This window comes from Gekko japonicus, unplaced genomic scaffold (genome assembly GCF_001447785.1).
Source record: "Gekko japonicus isolate JY-2015 unplaced genomic scaffold, Gekko_japonicus_V1.1 scaffold1052, whole genome shotgun sequence".
In the NCBI taxonomy this organism is placed as follows: domain Eukaryota; kingdom Metazoa; phylum Chordata; class Lepidosauria; order Squamata; family Gekkonidae; genus Gekko; species Gekko japonicus.
Genome location: NW_015170921.1, coordinates 101,250 through 117,082, shown reverse-complemented (window position 1 = coordinate 117,082; position 15,833 = coordinate 101,250).

Sequence of the window (15,833 nt, the reverse complement as noted above, 5' to 3'; positions counted from 1 at the left end):
TCATTGCTTTACTAACTATCAACAAGACGACTGGTGTGATCTCTTGCCTCTTGCTGAATATTGTTACAATAACACATGTCACACATCTATTGGGATGTCTCCCTTTAAAGCCATTTATGGATATGATAGTCCCCCCATGCCATTTTTGGAGGGGGAGTCAGTGGTGGGAACTGGTGATGCTGGTTCCTGGTGTAAGACTCTACAAGAGGCTTTGCCAGTGCTCTGTAAAACTTTGAATGCGGCCAAGGATGCCTACAAGAAACAGGCCGATAGGGGTAGGGTGGAGGGTTGGGCTCTACGGCCTGGTGATTTGGTGTATGTGTCTACAAAGAACATTAAACTGTTGCGGCTCAGCCATAAACCCAGCTGGAAATACATTGGACCCTTCAAAGTGCGCAAGGTTATCAGTGAGGTGGCTGCTGATGTTGAACTGCCTAAGAACTTGAGATCTTTACATTCTGTGTTTCATTTCAGCCTTCTGAAGAAAGACAATGGGTCTTGCCAGTGGCAAGAGAACCGCTCCCCTCCTGCTCATATCTTGGTGGAGGGGGAAACCCATTTCAAAATTTCAAAGATCCTGGACTCTAAGCTGAAACGTGGAAAATTGCTTTACTTGATTGAATGGAAGGACTTCGGACCACAGCACCTCAAATGGGTGGAAGTAGGGGATATTCGGGCCCCTAACATGCTCAGAAAGTTTCATCGGGAGTTCCCGGGGAAACCAGGAGGTCTCCCACCCTGACCGGGAGGTGGGTGGTAAATGGATTTTCGAGGGGGCAGTATGTCAGCAAGCTGCCAATATGCCTTTTCCATGTATATGAGATGTGTGTAACCCCCCCCCATATTGCCTTCCCTTAACTGGCTTACACTCTGGTGCGCATGTCCCCCCTCACCCTCCAGCGCTCATAGTTAACTGCATTCCTTTCCATGTACGCTAGAGTTGCTTTGAAGGAATCTTATCAGCCAAAGCTACAGGTGGTGCACTTTTGGAGGCTTTTTGCTTAGTCTATAATAAGCAGTAGTGTGAGAACAAAAGTATTGTACAAATAGTTACAGCCGTTGCTTTCTCAAGGTTTGAGCGCAAGATGAGCCTCAAGGTGGGCGCGGGAACCATATCTATTGGCCCATGTTATTTTGAACTTGGTTTATTATCCCAGTCTCAAGCCCTTTGTGTTATTCCGAACAGAAAAGTTGTTTTAAGTACTTCATGGCTTCAATAAAATAAAACCTTCCTGCAAGAGTGTATTCCATTGTTCGCTGTGAGTCCGACATTAAGCTGTGTTGCTGCTGGACTGGAATCTTGCTCATAGGGAATACTTTGAGGATGAATTGAGGATAACCCAACAATTATTCCTAACATTCATTCTGATTGGTAGTTGCTGGCTGGTGGGTCTGCTGCTGGATGTTCCCCTACTTCCTTATCTCTTAAACTCCAGCATTACTGCTACTGGCAGGATAAAGCTATAAACTGCAAGTAGAAGATATGGGAGTACTTTAATGCTTCAGTAGTACTTTACTGCTGACTCCTAGGGATTGCTGAGTTCTTTCATCCTGGTAGGCAGAAAATAGTTACATCCATTTTGTTTTTCAAAGGCAGCATCCTCCTTGCTTCCCTTTTCAGTGCAAGAGACTGGGGAGTCTCCATTATCTTATTTCTCTGGGCACACAAAAAAAATAGGACTGGATTGAATCTTCACTGAAGTGCCATGAACAGCACAAAAGTGAAGTCTCTTTCTGCAGACATTAGTGGCTGGTTAAAGCCATGGGCGTCTGAAAAGGTAATTGAAAGCTGGATGATCGTTTTGCATCTCAACCATCATTAAATCTCTACCTTAAGCACACACACACACACACACACACACACACACACACACACACACACACAAAGAATAGATTCTCTTGGAGGTTGTTTATAACTTATTTTTTTCTTAGTGACTTGGGTTTTTCCCCCCTGCTGTCATCCCCCCCCCATCTTCAATCATCATGTACTTCATAGGTCGGCCTCTTTCTTAGTCCTTGACTTTCTGCATGACCTCGCTGACTGTTTGGAGGAGCAATCCATTCCTGTTCCAAGCAGTTTCATACCTCACCAATAGCCTGTTTAGTCTCCTTCAGGCCTGCCAAGTAGCAAGGTCTCTCTGTGTGACACATAGCTACCATGTCACTCACATAGTCACTGAGTGAAACCAGTATCCATGACCCCGCTTCTTCTGTTCCCTTAAAAGATCTCTGGACCGCAACGCTCTATCTCTTCCCCAGCGGCTAAGCTGCTTCTGCGTGACACAGAAACCGCTGAGGCAGCAAAGTGGCTGGGAAAACTTTTTTTTTTTAGTTGGCAACCTTTGAGCTATAGGACAGCCAAGAAAATGCTTTCATATGAGGCAGAGGTGGTAGCTGTGCTGTTCAGCAAATGAACAATAAAAAAAGAAAACAGAAATCATCAATGTTGTCAAACATAACCATACCTGGTTTCTGGATATTCTGCACATTCTTTGCTTACAGAAAGTCCCAGGTGCAATCTCCAGTCTCTCTAGATAATCGCTCTCTGGTAGAAGTACTGGGAGAGACCTCTGCTAGGCACCTTGGACAGCTTCTGCCATTTGGGGAATGTAATACTGTGCCAGATAGACCAATGGTCTGGCTCCCCATAAAGCAGCTTCCAATTATGTATCACTCTGGTTTTGATTTATGAAGTCCATAGCAATTTGTGCTCTGCTTCCCAATGTTCCACTGTGATCTATCATCAGCTGAGAGCAACCACGGTGGTTTATCTTTGGTGTTTGAAACCATTGTTGGTCGATTGGTTAGAGATTGTTATAAGAACTCTAAATTCAAAAGTAAATTATATTATTTTAAAAAAGAAAGACAACTTCAAAATGGTCTCTTTAAAAACGAAGGATCAATATCAAAATTATGTTCTCAATGTCAATAGCTCAGGGATGTGTTCTATATGCCTTTTTGCCTCAACCCCTCCCCCCATGCTGTTATTGGTTGACTTCTCTAGAAAGGACACTGCGATCAAAAAAGGTTTAACAGAATAAGAAGAAACTCAGGCAATTCAGCATTGCCATCTGTAAGCCCAGCATAAGAGTCACTGACCTTGAATGTTGAGGACTCACTCTATGTGTGCAGTGGTGTAATGTGCAGCTACAAACAATTGTGGTATAAATACGAGCATGGTGAGAGATCTTAACTATAACCTATAATTCATACAGAAGGGCATGGAAGATTTTCCTAGGAACTTAAGCCCTACCTGCACAAAACTTCCTGAGTGAGGGATAATCCTTCCTTTTCTCTCTAAGCGCAGCAGCAGGAAGGCACAATATATATATTGTGTTTCAAGTTATGATTACACAGCAACAGTCGAACCTCCTGGATCTCATGATATATTCTCATGCCAATTTTTGTACCCTAGAATCTGGATAAAGCAGAAGGTATAAAGTACTGTGTACATACCTGCACAACATGAAGAATATCTTGAGTAATGCTAGACTGTTAGGCAATGTTTGTTTCTTTTCATTGGTTTCTGATTATGTACTTTCCTTGATACATATCTTCTTCTTCTTAAGGGAAAAAAATGGTTTTAAAAACATCTGTGATTTTGGTACATTCCCTGCACTCCTGACAGTGGAGGAAAGAGAATACCTTTTTGTGTGTATATGAATAATGCAGTGGTATCTGGCTAGAAATTAGAGATGATTTCTAATGTCTCATCCCTGCTGTGTTGACTCAGAGATCCGTATTACAATAGCATTTCTCTCTCATGCAAACTGAACCTGAAAATCTTTATTTCTGCCATTTTCTTTTTCTTTACATTTCCCCCTTAAAATGTATGTGTTTCCAGTGGAGTTTGTATGTCAGTAAATCAGCATTAAATACAGTACACATATATTAGTATATGTTTTATAGCCTGTCTATTCTGCAAATAAATGGAATACAACATGCAGCCACAATACACACAGCACCAAAAACCTACAAAACCATTAGCAAAAAACCAAAAATGTCAATAAAATTGGATGTAAGAAGGAATCTGTAGAGAGCCGGTGTTGTATAGTGGTTTGAATGGCAGACCCTGGTTCAGACTTTGACTTTGAGACCCTGGTTCAAACTTGCCTTGTGCTATGAGGGTTGTTTTATGATCCCGGGGCAGTCAGTCCCTCTCATCCTTAGTAATCCACAGGGTTGTTGGGAAGATTAAATGAGGAAGGGAGAAACATTTACACCCTTGTAGGAAGGATGAGGTTAAAAGTGTGCTAGGCAGAAATGGAGTCACTGGGGGAAAAATGGCATATCTTCTTGATTGGTCAAAAGCTTCACATGAATTTCTGAACAGAAATAAGGTTTTGCTGGTGACAACCACAACAAGTTAGTCTAGCCTGAAGAGAATTTATGAGGTTCATCTGGAGGTGTGATTGTTAAGTATGCAACTCAACAACGGAGTAAGTAACAAGTGAATCAGCTTTACTGAGAACGAGAACTTCCAAAGATCACACAGCATCAGACGACACGACAACACATAACAGTGGAGCATAGCTCCTTTTAAACTCTCCCAGGCTGGGGTAGCCACACCCTCACACAGTTAACATCCAATCACATTACATGGATAATGACCAATCATTTGTCTTCCCTCCAGCACAGTTCTCTTACATCTGATTGGTTACAGAACATGCTTCAGCCAATGGTGTTCTTCCAGATTACAATCCGGCTGAGGTTTCAAGTTTTACATTCCATGTCAGTGGCAAGACACAACAGTGATGAATACCTTGCACCAGGGATTTATAACTGGAGCCATACATCCCCCACCATGGGATGATCTACACATTTTGAGGGGTATTCAGAACATTTGAGGGGAGGCTTCTAGGGTTTTAGACTTGCCATTCTCCCCTCTTGCAGAGATTTCTGGTAGTCAGAAGAGGAGAGATGTTTTATACTGCTCACTCTTCCCAAAGGTAAAAGACCCCACCAGTCCTTTAAGAAAAGTGATAACCATTCAAGCAGGAACATTCCGTCCTTATTTGGCACACACACAAAATCCATACCAAAAATCTCAGTTGATGAGATTAACATTGCAATCCTAAACAGAATTACACTCTTCTAAACCCAGTAATTTAAACAGATTTGAGACTGTGACACAGTTTAGTATGTGCTGTGGACTCCCCATCCAAAAAAAAAAAGGAGGCATCATAACTAACAAACAAAAGGAAGAAACATGTTCCCCCAAAAGGGCCAAAATGCTCAAGTAAATATCACAGAACGTAGAGTCTTTTAAGGCTCAAGCTGCCTGCTAATAGGAAATCTAATGTTAAGAAGTTGGCTGATGGCCATCAAGGACAAAGGTCTCACTGTATGTATTCCTGAAATTGGTTTATTGTATGTCTGTTTCATGAATATGGAAATAACATTTCCTTCTCTGGACTGCAGGATGTGGAATGGCATGGAACAATCTGATCCTGTCAGATCTCAGAAGCTAAGCAGGGTCAATACTCTACAGAGGAAGGCAATGGCAAACCACCCCTGCTTCTCACTTGTCTTGAAAGCCCCTTGCTGGGGTAGCCATAACTTGGTTGTGACTTATTTATTTGTACTTGTTGGTACATTAGTGTTGCCAGCTTCCAGGTGGGCAAACTAAGTATACACACCGTGAAAAATGACAAAATTTACAATTTATATAAACAACTAAATTTATGTATGTACCAAACATTCAACAGTCTTTTAGTGTCTGTTATAAACTGCTGATATAGTCACATTTATTCATTCAACAGCTGAACTCCATAAGTGTCCTTGCTATGATTTAACCTTGTTGAAAACTGAAAGTGACGGAGGCTGTCAGCCAACTTATCTTCCATTCTGTGCTTCCACAAAGCTCACAAACATGACTCCAAAAGGTCGGATATAATGCCTGTTAAACCAGCTTCTTTGTGGGAAATCATGAAATACAGCTTCAAAGATTTGTCCAATTAAGAGTGGACAGTCAATCCTAGGTTTCCAAAACAGCAATAATTGCCAAAACCTTTCTTATCAGTGGGACCTGGAATTGCAGGGTCTCTAGACCACAAAGATCAGTTCCCCTGGAGAAAATGACTGCTTTTGGAGGGTGGATTATATGGCATTATACCCAGCTGAGGTCTGTCTCCAGGTTCCACCCCCAAATTTCCAGGCATTTCCCAGTCCAGAGCTGGGAACCCTATGGCACATACATATCTGGATTTTGTGTTCTAATTTTATTACTTGTGTTTGGGGGGGGGAGGAAGCATTCAATTATAATGTATACTTTGTGGACAGTAGTAGACAAACCACTGCTTTGGACAGTTCAGTGGCTGTAATCGCTCAAGAATACTGCAGGGCTATCGTGTTTTCCATTTTATAGACGGTGATATCTAAATGCCTGTCTTCCAAAGCTCATTGTGATTTTTGACCCACTCCACCCAGAAGGTTGCTCAGAAGGTTATGAAGTCAGTTATGTCGATTTTACCTCTCTGTCTTTATAATCTACAGTCATTCATCTCAATTAGTTTCCATTCAGTCTTTTTAATCTTATTTGCAAGGGAAGGCTTGATACTCGGAACTCTTGCAGTTTTTAATAAAAATATTCTAGATCATAAATCATCCTTTTTTTCTGGGTACATGATCCTTCTCTTGCGTTCTAATTTCTAAATGTTCTTTCTGAGTAAAATGAGGCACTCACTGCTCCTTTCCAACCTTGAGTATATTACTTTTCAGACACTGACATGCAGAGCCATCTCCCGGGTAGAAGAAATTAGGGGGTCTGCCCTGGGCTCCACATTTTGGATATTGCCTCTGGCTGCCTCTTTGTTTCTTTTCAAGGTGTTGGTGCTACATTGTTTCACAACCTAGGACTAGGTGGGAACCATGATGCCCAAAGTCACCTTTCCTGGTGCCCACCAAGTGTTTTTAGACAGTCGGTCAGTCCATGTGGGGCTTTTGCCCAGCAGGGCTTCTGAGTGGCAATTGGAGATCTAGATAACTAGATATAGATACAGATATTGTGTGTATGTTTGTATGCTTGCCTGGAAGTAATGGTTGGCTTCTGGTGACCCCTACTGGAGGGTTGGATGTTTTTCAGAGAGGTGGCTTGTGTCCCACCTCTGGTATTTCATGGAGGTCACCCTTCCAAGTACTTGCCAGAGTTGGCCCTGCTTAGCTTCCAAGATCTGACAAGATTGGGCTTGCCTGGGCTATCCAGGTCAGAGCGGCACTGGAGATCTGATTGGTTGTGCACATTTTATAAAACTTGCTTCAGCAGCAGCTGCCACAACAGCACAAGGATCTTTACTGTATGTCTGGAGCTGTATGAGCTGTGCATATGCAAGGAAATATTTTTGAACAATATGTTCATTTTAAAAAGCACTGTGTTAAACCAAGTGTCTATCTGAAATGTTGAAGAGGTACTGCTAGGGTTATGCATGACCTCTCTCTCTGAGATTTTGTGGTTGGCTCTGCCTCTTGTGGCAGCCATTTTGTGGTCACACTCAGTGTCCAGTGTCAGAATTCTGAAGGTGTCTGCAGGCTTGAAAAAGTCGGGGACCCCTGACTTGGGACCTACAAACTTGAAGGACTCCCTCTCCCTGTATATCTCCTTGTGGCAACTTTGATTTGCCCAACAGTGTCTTCTTCTTGTCCCTACTTTCTTGGCCAAAGTATCATCAGCTACAGCCCAAATACAGGCATTTTCGATTGTTACCAATTTCTTTTATATCCGCTTCCTGGAAGACATTGATCGCCTTCTAGTCAGGCTGTAAAGCTGATTTTGAGGGGCTTTGGGGTCTGGTTAAGAATTGGTCTTTGAGCTATGGACACGTTAACCTTTTTTACCCTGTATTCAGGGCTGCAATTATATATGGCTTAAGAGGGGTGTATTGTTAAATCGTTGTTTTAATGATTCTCTTGTTTTATCTTTGTTTTTACCTGCTTTGGATTCTAGTTGAGTTGGGATAAAAATGGGCTTAAAAGTATTTTAAAACAAATAAATTAAAGCCACCACCACTGGCACTGAGGACCCGAACCATGTCTCCATGCACTTTCAGTCCCAAAGCCACCAAGAGTCAGCTAAGTTGATGGGGGCATCTCTTTGGTTTCCAGCACAGCTTCCTTGGGTGGTGGCTGCTTAAACTAGCTGCCAGAGCAACCAACCCAAGATTTAAAATTATAAGACCAATGCAGTTGATATATAGATGAAAATGTTTATATCATTAATAAGCCATCCTGAGAAGGGAACTTTCCAATAAATTTTGCCATATAAATATTAATCTGATAGCATATAGTTAAACTATGTAATTAACTCAATGAGAACTCAGAAGAAAAGAAAATGGCCATCTTAAGATATTTCCCCAATATTCGTAGCATTCGTATGTATGATATACTAAATGTAATAAAATGAGGGACTATACTGTAAGGATTGGGGAAAGATAATAGAGGGTTGGATCTAGCCAGCTTTTTGGATGGTGACAAGGGAAAGAAGGAGCCCCCTTTGACCATTAAAAATGTTATGCTGGAGATCATGCATTGCTAGTTATAGCTTTTGTGTGTGTGTATGTGACGGGGGTCTTCAATAAAGTGGGGCTTAATCTGAGCAGATCTGCTTCAGATTGCTTCCTAAATGTCTGACAAAGCAGAATTAGAGCAGTGACCCTTGATCTATAATCAAATTGTAAATTGGATCTGTTACTAGTCGAGAAGGGAAAAAAGTTACACTGGGTACATGGTTTCAGGAGGGTACCCATGTTAGTCTTCAGTAGAAGAGCTAGATTCAAGTCCAGTAGCCCCTTTAAAGACCAACCCGATTTCCAGGGTGTAAATTTTCAGCAGTATCTGATGAAGGGAGCTTTGACTCTTGAAAGCTTATCCTTGGAAATCAGGTTGTTATTTGAGATGCTACCGGGCTCAAAATTGGGGACATGGATGTCACATCTTGCCATCTAAAAATGTGGACATGGAATGCATCTCCTTTTTTCTGTGGTCATTTCCTTGCCTTTCTGTAGGCTGGAAAAATGAATTGAAATCATGCTTAAGACAAACAACAATATAAATCTGAAACACTGTTGCATGTGGTATGCACACTTGGTGGGTTCCATTCCAAAGCACATAGTTGCACAACACATGTGCAGTTCACTGACTTACAGTCCAGCAATAATATTTATGAACCTTGTGCTTCTTAAGGATCCTTATCTGCATTAGCAAATCTCTGACATTGAATCCAGGAACTGTCAACACTGGATATTCATTACACCCTTAGTCTAAACAAGCATCAACCATGATTATCATATCAGAAATATCATATGAGATTGTAGTCATGTCGTTGTGGAAGATTTTTTCCCCTTAAGTGTGGATTTCTGAGGAACCAAAGTGTAGATCTTTAGAAATACATTTTTAACCTATATGGAATGTCAGCATTACTTTGTGGCTTTTCTGTCTTCTTGGTTCATGTGGGCGGGTGGGGAGGCTCCTCTGGCTACTTCTCTGGCTCAGGTTCACACTAGAATCTCCTACCTTCTGTGGGTATCAAGGGAAAGGAGGATTTCATTTGTCCGGCTCTCCCTTCTCTGTGTTCTATGCTTAGGGACAAACATAGAGAACCCTCTTCAGCTCTCTGTTGCTGAGGTTTAAATGCCTCAGTGCAGGGTCTGCCTACCTTGTCCTTCTCCCACCTCCAGTTTTCTCTTGATTGAGGCGGCATCTTGGCTGCTCCTACTGTCTGCATTGTCTGGAGGCTCAAACCTGGGACCAGGTCAGTTGTTCAGCATCCAGGGCTGTTGCCACTTCAGCTGGTTCTCTGCTGCTGTAATTAGGTTTGCTGAGCCAGAAGTCCTTGGCACGTCATTGGGGCTTGCAGACAGTGACATGTATAAGAAATCAAATTTCTGTACCTAAAGAAGAAGAGAATACTCAAGTGGGAATTTGTATCACAAGGAAGGATCAGTCATTCAGGAGCTGTCACCTCAAGATAACAAATGGTGGGACGTTAACAGATTTCCATTTTGCAAACCAAATACTATTATATTGAGGAATTAATCCTGAGATGATAGAATGGCTGTGCGGTTATGTAATGACCAATATTGCTCTTCCCCCCCCCCCATTTCTCACTTTCCATAGTTTTCCTCTTGTAAGCATGCTATATTGGCACAAAAATAGTGCTTTCTTTAAAAAAAATTAATTAAACTACCCCTTGACAGTTTAATGACACTGATCATTTTTGCCATTTGGACAACAGATAACAGCATAATCCAATTTTCTGTTCTCCCTCCAACAGTCCTTTGAAAGAATACGACACTTGCCTTCCTGTGTTTTAAATACGTGATACCCTTAGCCTTAGCCACCGCTGTCAATTACTAATCTTTTATTATTGGCTGCAGGGAAAGATGAAAGGAAGAGCCAAAATGTAGCTGACAGTTTAGTTATCACATCTGGAGTAAATGAAAAGCATGGCCTGAATCCATCAGAGACGATTAGGTAAATATGAGGAAATCACGGATGTCCTTTTACACATGTAAATTTCAAGTCTGCCTTTTTTAAAAAAAAAGATGTTTCTCACCAGTGACAGATTTCTCTCCTCTTCCACCAGTTTCTTGGGAGCTGCTAGCCGAATGGCAAAAGGTAACTTGAGACGTTTCTTCCCATCAGCGGAAACAATTGCAATAACATTGCTTTTACCACTCACCTCCAGAGAGACGTGAAAATGTCAGCTGTGGATAAAATGGACTAACTTTTTAAGTGACAAATGGGACTGAAGAGCAGCCAGCTACAGTTCCTATTGGGACAAAACGTTAATCAAAGGAAGGCAGACCTTGAACCGATACAGGAGAGATGTCCTGGCATAGCATTGCTTGCCTTCTCATACCCCATGCTCAGAGATTTGAGGTTATGCTCACCTTTCCAAGGCACTCTTCAGAATGTGGCTAAGACTAGTTCTTGCAGTGACACCCTTGTCCCTACCACATAATAACCCTGGCCTCATGACCATCTGATTCATGCAAGGCTTTTTGTGGTGCAGTTGTATCAGTGTGGCATTCACAAGCAGTGTAGTTCTTAAGTGTTAGTCTGGGAAAATGTAGGCTAGACTCAAATCCCTGCTGAGCCTCAAATCTCAGTGGGTGACCTTGTGCAAGTCATGGGTTTTCAGCCTACTCCTAGTGAGCTGTTTTGGGGACAACCCACCAATACTGACGCTAAGCTATTGTGTGTGAAGTTGGGGGGGTAGTTGAAGTATGTCTGTGAATCCTTCCTGCTTGACATCAGACTTCTGGAGCACCTCACAATAAGAGAAGTTAATGAGAGCAATTAGGACAAATAAGGCAATCGGGATCCAGTGAAACTGTTGAGGAAATGATGACATGAATTGTCTTCTCGGTAATCCATGGATGTTCCTCAGCTGTTGATTTGGACATTTTCATTCTAGCAACGAGAGAAATAACTCCTCCAGATGTCTGCCACCAGAGATGGAGCTGTAGCTCAGTGGAACACCTCCTTTGCATGTCCATGACATTTTTTTAAAATAGCTGAGCTAACAATAGGTGCTTCATTGTTTGGTGTAGTGGTTAAGTGCGCGGACTAATCTGGGAGAACCGGGTTTGATTCCCCGCTCCTCCACTTGCACCTGGCTGGATGACCTTGGGCAAGCCATAGTTCTGATAAGAGTTGTTCTTGAAAAAAGAGCCGTTTCTGTCAGAGCTCTCTCAGCCCCGCCTACCTCACAGGGTGTCTGTTGTGGGGAGGGGAATGGAAAGGAGTCTGTAAGGCGCTCTGAGACTCCTTTGGGTAGTGAAGGGCGGGGTATAAATCCAATCTCCTCCTCCTCCTTCTCCTCCTCCTCCTCCTCCTCCTCCTTCTCCTTCTCACCTGTTTTATGACTGTATCATGTTTTATCCTGTAAGGTGTCTTGTCTTTAAAATTTTTATTTTCTAATCTACAAAACTACAGGGTCAGGGTAATGGAAAAACCTAAAATAAGAGTAACAAGGATCCATAGTACAGACATATAAAGTTGTTGATACGTCTCTGTTAACATAGTAGTAGAACATGAAGATTACTAATGCAAAAATGTCAAGCAAGCAATCAAAATCTCATTAGCTAAAGTGTAAATATCATAGAATTGAAGTTATGCATTAAAGTAGACAACAGGCTATCAAGGGCCCCTGTCACACGGGCAGGAAACTGCAGAGGAGAAGTGTGGCTGTTTGCCCCGGGGCAAACTAACATGCAGTAAAGCGATCAGACCTACTGTGGAGGTTCTGTGGAGGTACTGTGGAGGTTCCATGGCAAGGGAGAGGTGCCTTCTTCTTCTTCTTCTTCTTCTTCTTCTTCTTCTTCTTCTTCTTCTTCTTCTTCTTCTTCGTCTTCGTCTTCGTCTTCGTCTTCGTCTTTGTTCTCCTCCACTTTCTGAGGTCCATCTTCCACTTTCTGTTATTGCTTCAGGAACATCTGCTTTATTTCTTTCTCGCTGAAATTTCTTTCAGTTCCTTTTGCAACATATCCCACTTGATGTTAAGGTTGGTCATCTGGTTCAGTAGAGGGCTCAAAGCTACAGCAGTCAGTTTGGGAAAGCCTGTGGTTACTTCCGATCTGGTGACGGCCGATGCTGTGCTGGCAGTTCGTATTATAAATTTTGCTTTCAATGCCATTTTCTCTCACTGTGTCATTGTTTATACAAGAGGAAAGTTTAAAAGTTCTCCATAAGTCTGGAATTTATCGCTTTCTTGCTGGTCCGCCATACATTTCATTGCAATCCACTTCCTTCAAGCCGCCCTTTTAGCCTCCCGCTTTAAACTCAGTCATTTCGGGATCGGGCATTCCCCTCCCCCTTCCGCTTGTTTGGGGCTTTGGGGCAGCTTTACTAGTAATGATTTATCAATTGTTTGCTGGATCATAGCTTCACTCATGTTTGCACTTGCATTTGCTAGGTATGTAGAGAGGATTGTTTCTCAGGATCCTTATACGCTCTGTTCAGTATGCGTCTCTTGGTGCCATGCTGGCTCCATGCTGCAGGGGCCTATCGAGGCAAAAAAGTGCCTCAATCCTTTGGCTTCCGCCTATCCTGTAAGGCATCTTGAGCAGGCTTTCTGGAGAGGTGGCATAGAAATGTTCTAAATAAATGTTCATATGAAAGATCCAATAGCAAGTGATAGAGTTCTGCTTAGAATCCAGGACATTGGCAGCTGTTCACAGTAAGCAATTCTGGATAAGATAGACCAATGGTCTGACTTAGTGCAAGGGTGGTCCATGTGTTAGACATATTTCCTCCCTAGGGGATTGTAATGTATCCAGTCCAGACCGCGTGGTCAGCTCAGGCTCCACGCGGTCAGAGACAAACGTCGAGCTTTGCTCCAAGAGACAGTGGACTCTGCAGATCCTAGCCCACTCAATCAGGGGGCTAGGTTCCTGGCCAAAAGCCTATGGGACTCTCGGCCACTGTAAATAGCCTATTGGGAAGTAGGGGTGTGTTTTGGGTGGTGGTTTCTTGGGGGATATAAGCCGGCCTGCGAGACGGCCAAAGTCGTCTTGTTCCTGATCGAATAAAGTACGCTTTGCTGAAATTACTCTCTGTCGGCGTACTTTTCAGGGATGAAGTTTTTCCTCACCTGGACATATGGAGACCAGTGTGGTGTAGTGGCTAAGAGCATGGACTCTAATCTGGGAGAACTGGGATTGATTCCCCACTCCTCCACATGCAGCTGCTGGTGTGACCTTGGGTCAGTCATAAGTCCTTTCAGAGCTGTTCTCTCAAGGGCAGTTCTCATGAGAGCTCTCTCAGCCCCACCTACCTCATGGGGTGTCTTGTGGGGAGGGGAAGGAAAAGGGATTGTCAACTGCTCTGAGACCCCTTCAGGTAGTGAAGGATGGGGTATAAATCTCTTCTTCATCATCTTCAGGTAAAAGGATCAGGTGGTAGGTAATGTGAAAGACTTCCATCTGATACTCTAGAGAGCTGATGTCAGCCTGAATAGACAGTTCTGACTCTGATGGACCAATGGTCTGATTCAGTATGAGGAAGCTTCTGGCTACATCTGGCTTCCTTAGCGCTCCACAGTAGAAGTGTTGAGAATTTAAGATGAGACGTAAACTAACATACTAAATTTAATCAATGTCCTAAATTTGACCTCTAGGATACTGAAACTTTTTCCTCTGCCAAGCCCAGATCAGGAACATGGAGGAAATTCAAACTGGAGTTTGTTTAAACCAGAAAGACTTAAAAAAAATGTTTAGCTGGCTTTCCATCAGTAGTTTTTCTCCCCTTTTTTGCTGTCAGCAGTGCTTTTGATGCAATATGTCAACTGATGATGTTACGTAACACAATTCCCATAGAGTGCTTCGCTGAACAGGAGGGAGGGGGAGCTGAATTTACAGAGATTAGGGAGGATAAGAAAGGGCAAATTTTTTCTATTTCGATGACAGCCAGCAACTTTCTTCTGCCTAAGCAAAATTCATGGTGTCTTAGCTAAGGTGCAAACATGGGATGGTAAAAATAGCAAATGCATGGCAGATCTTTTGTGAGTGGAAAAAACAGAGTGAAAGCTATTTCAGTGTTTGAGGAAGTTAGCAGGAAAACAAAAAGAAACAGGTAACAAGCAACCAAAAGAATTAAATCACCAATAAAAGTTGTAGACTGGGGAGGGGGGTTGTTCATTTGTTTTCACAGATCTCTTGGCTTTGAAATAAGTCTAAACACAGAATTTAATTTCCAAATGTTAATTTTGAAATTGCCTTAACCTGACTATCTCAGGCTAGCTCAATCTCATCAGATCTTGGAAGCTAAGCAAGGTCAGCCTTGGTTAGTATTTGGATAGGAGACCAAGGAATAGCAGGATTGTGAGGCAGAGGCAGGCAATGGCAAACCACCTCTGAATGTCTCTTGCCTTGAAAACCCTATGGGATCACCACAAGTCAGCTGTAACTTGATTGGACTTTTCACCACCAGTTTTGAAATATGCACCTTTTCTTCTGGGTGATAGTCTAGTATTTCTGGAGCGTAAAGGCTATACCAGTGTATATTATATCACTAAGAAACTGCAATATGTTGCAGAAACTGAAGTTGCAAGTAGTTGGAGTTTACATTAGTGAAATAATTGAATATGCAGTAGGGATGGGCACAAACCAAGAAACAAACCACAGTTTGAGCATGACCCTTTTTCCATGGAGGCTCGTTTGGTTTGTTAGAGTGGTTTGTTCTCCAGACAGCCTGGCACTGATTCAATCAATTCTTAGGCAACACTGGGGTGGACTTGTGGAGAGCTCTAGAAACACCCATAGTAATTGTCCATAGCTTGATTGGCAGCTATGGGAGCAAACCACAGAGCTCCAATTTTGCTCTATGGGAGCAGATATATATACCCACACACCGCACCCTGACTCAGCTGCTTCAACTTTGCAGCAGGAAGAGACAGGAATCAGTTGTCACATGAGAGCAAGTTAGGAAGAATTGCTTGTTGCATGGCTAATTTAAGGGAAGGCTAGAACTAAATCTCCAATCTTCACCAGACTTGGAGGGTAGGTGGAGGAGAGCCTGCTGAAGACACCCTGTGAGTTTGGTGTGATTTATTTATTTATTTATTTATTTTTCGCATTTATATCCCGCCCATCCCATAAACGGGCTCAGGGCGGGTCTCAGCATTTCAACAAATACAATAAAATTTAAAACAAATTAAAACATACAAAAACAATAGTCATGCTTGCCATAGGGAGAATCCAGCCCATTGATGTAGCTAAGTATGGCCAGTTATCAGTGGGTAGGAGACCGCAACCTCGGGAAGGGGCATATGTGGATGCCTGCTGCCTCAGCCAAAGGCCTGACCCAACAGCTCCATCTTGCAGTCCCTCCGGAAT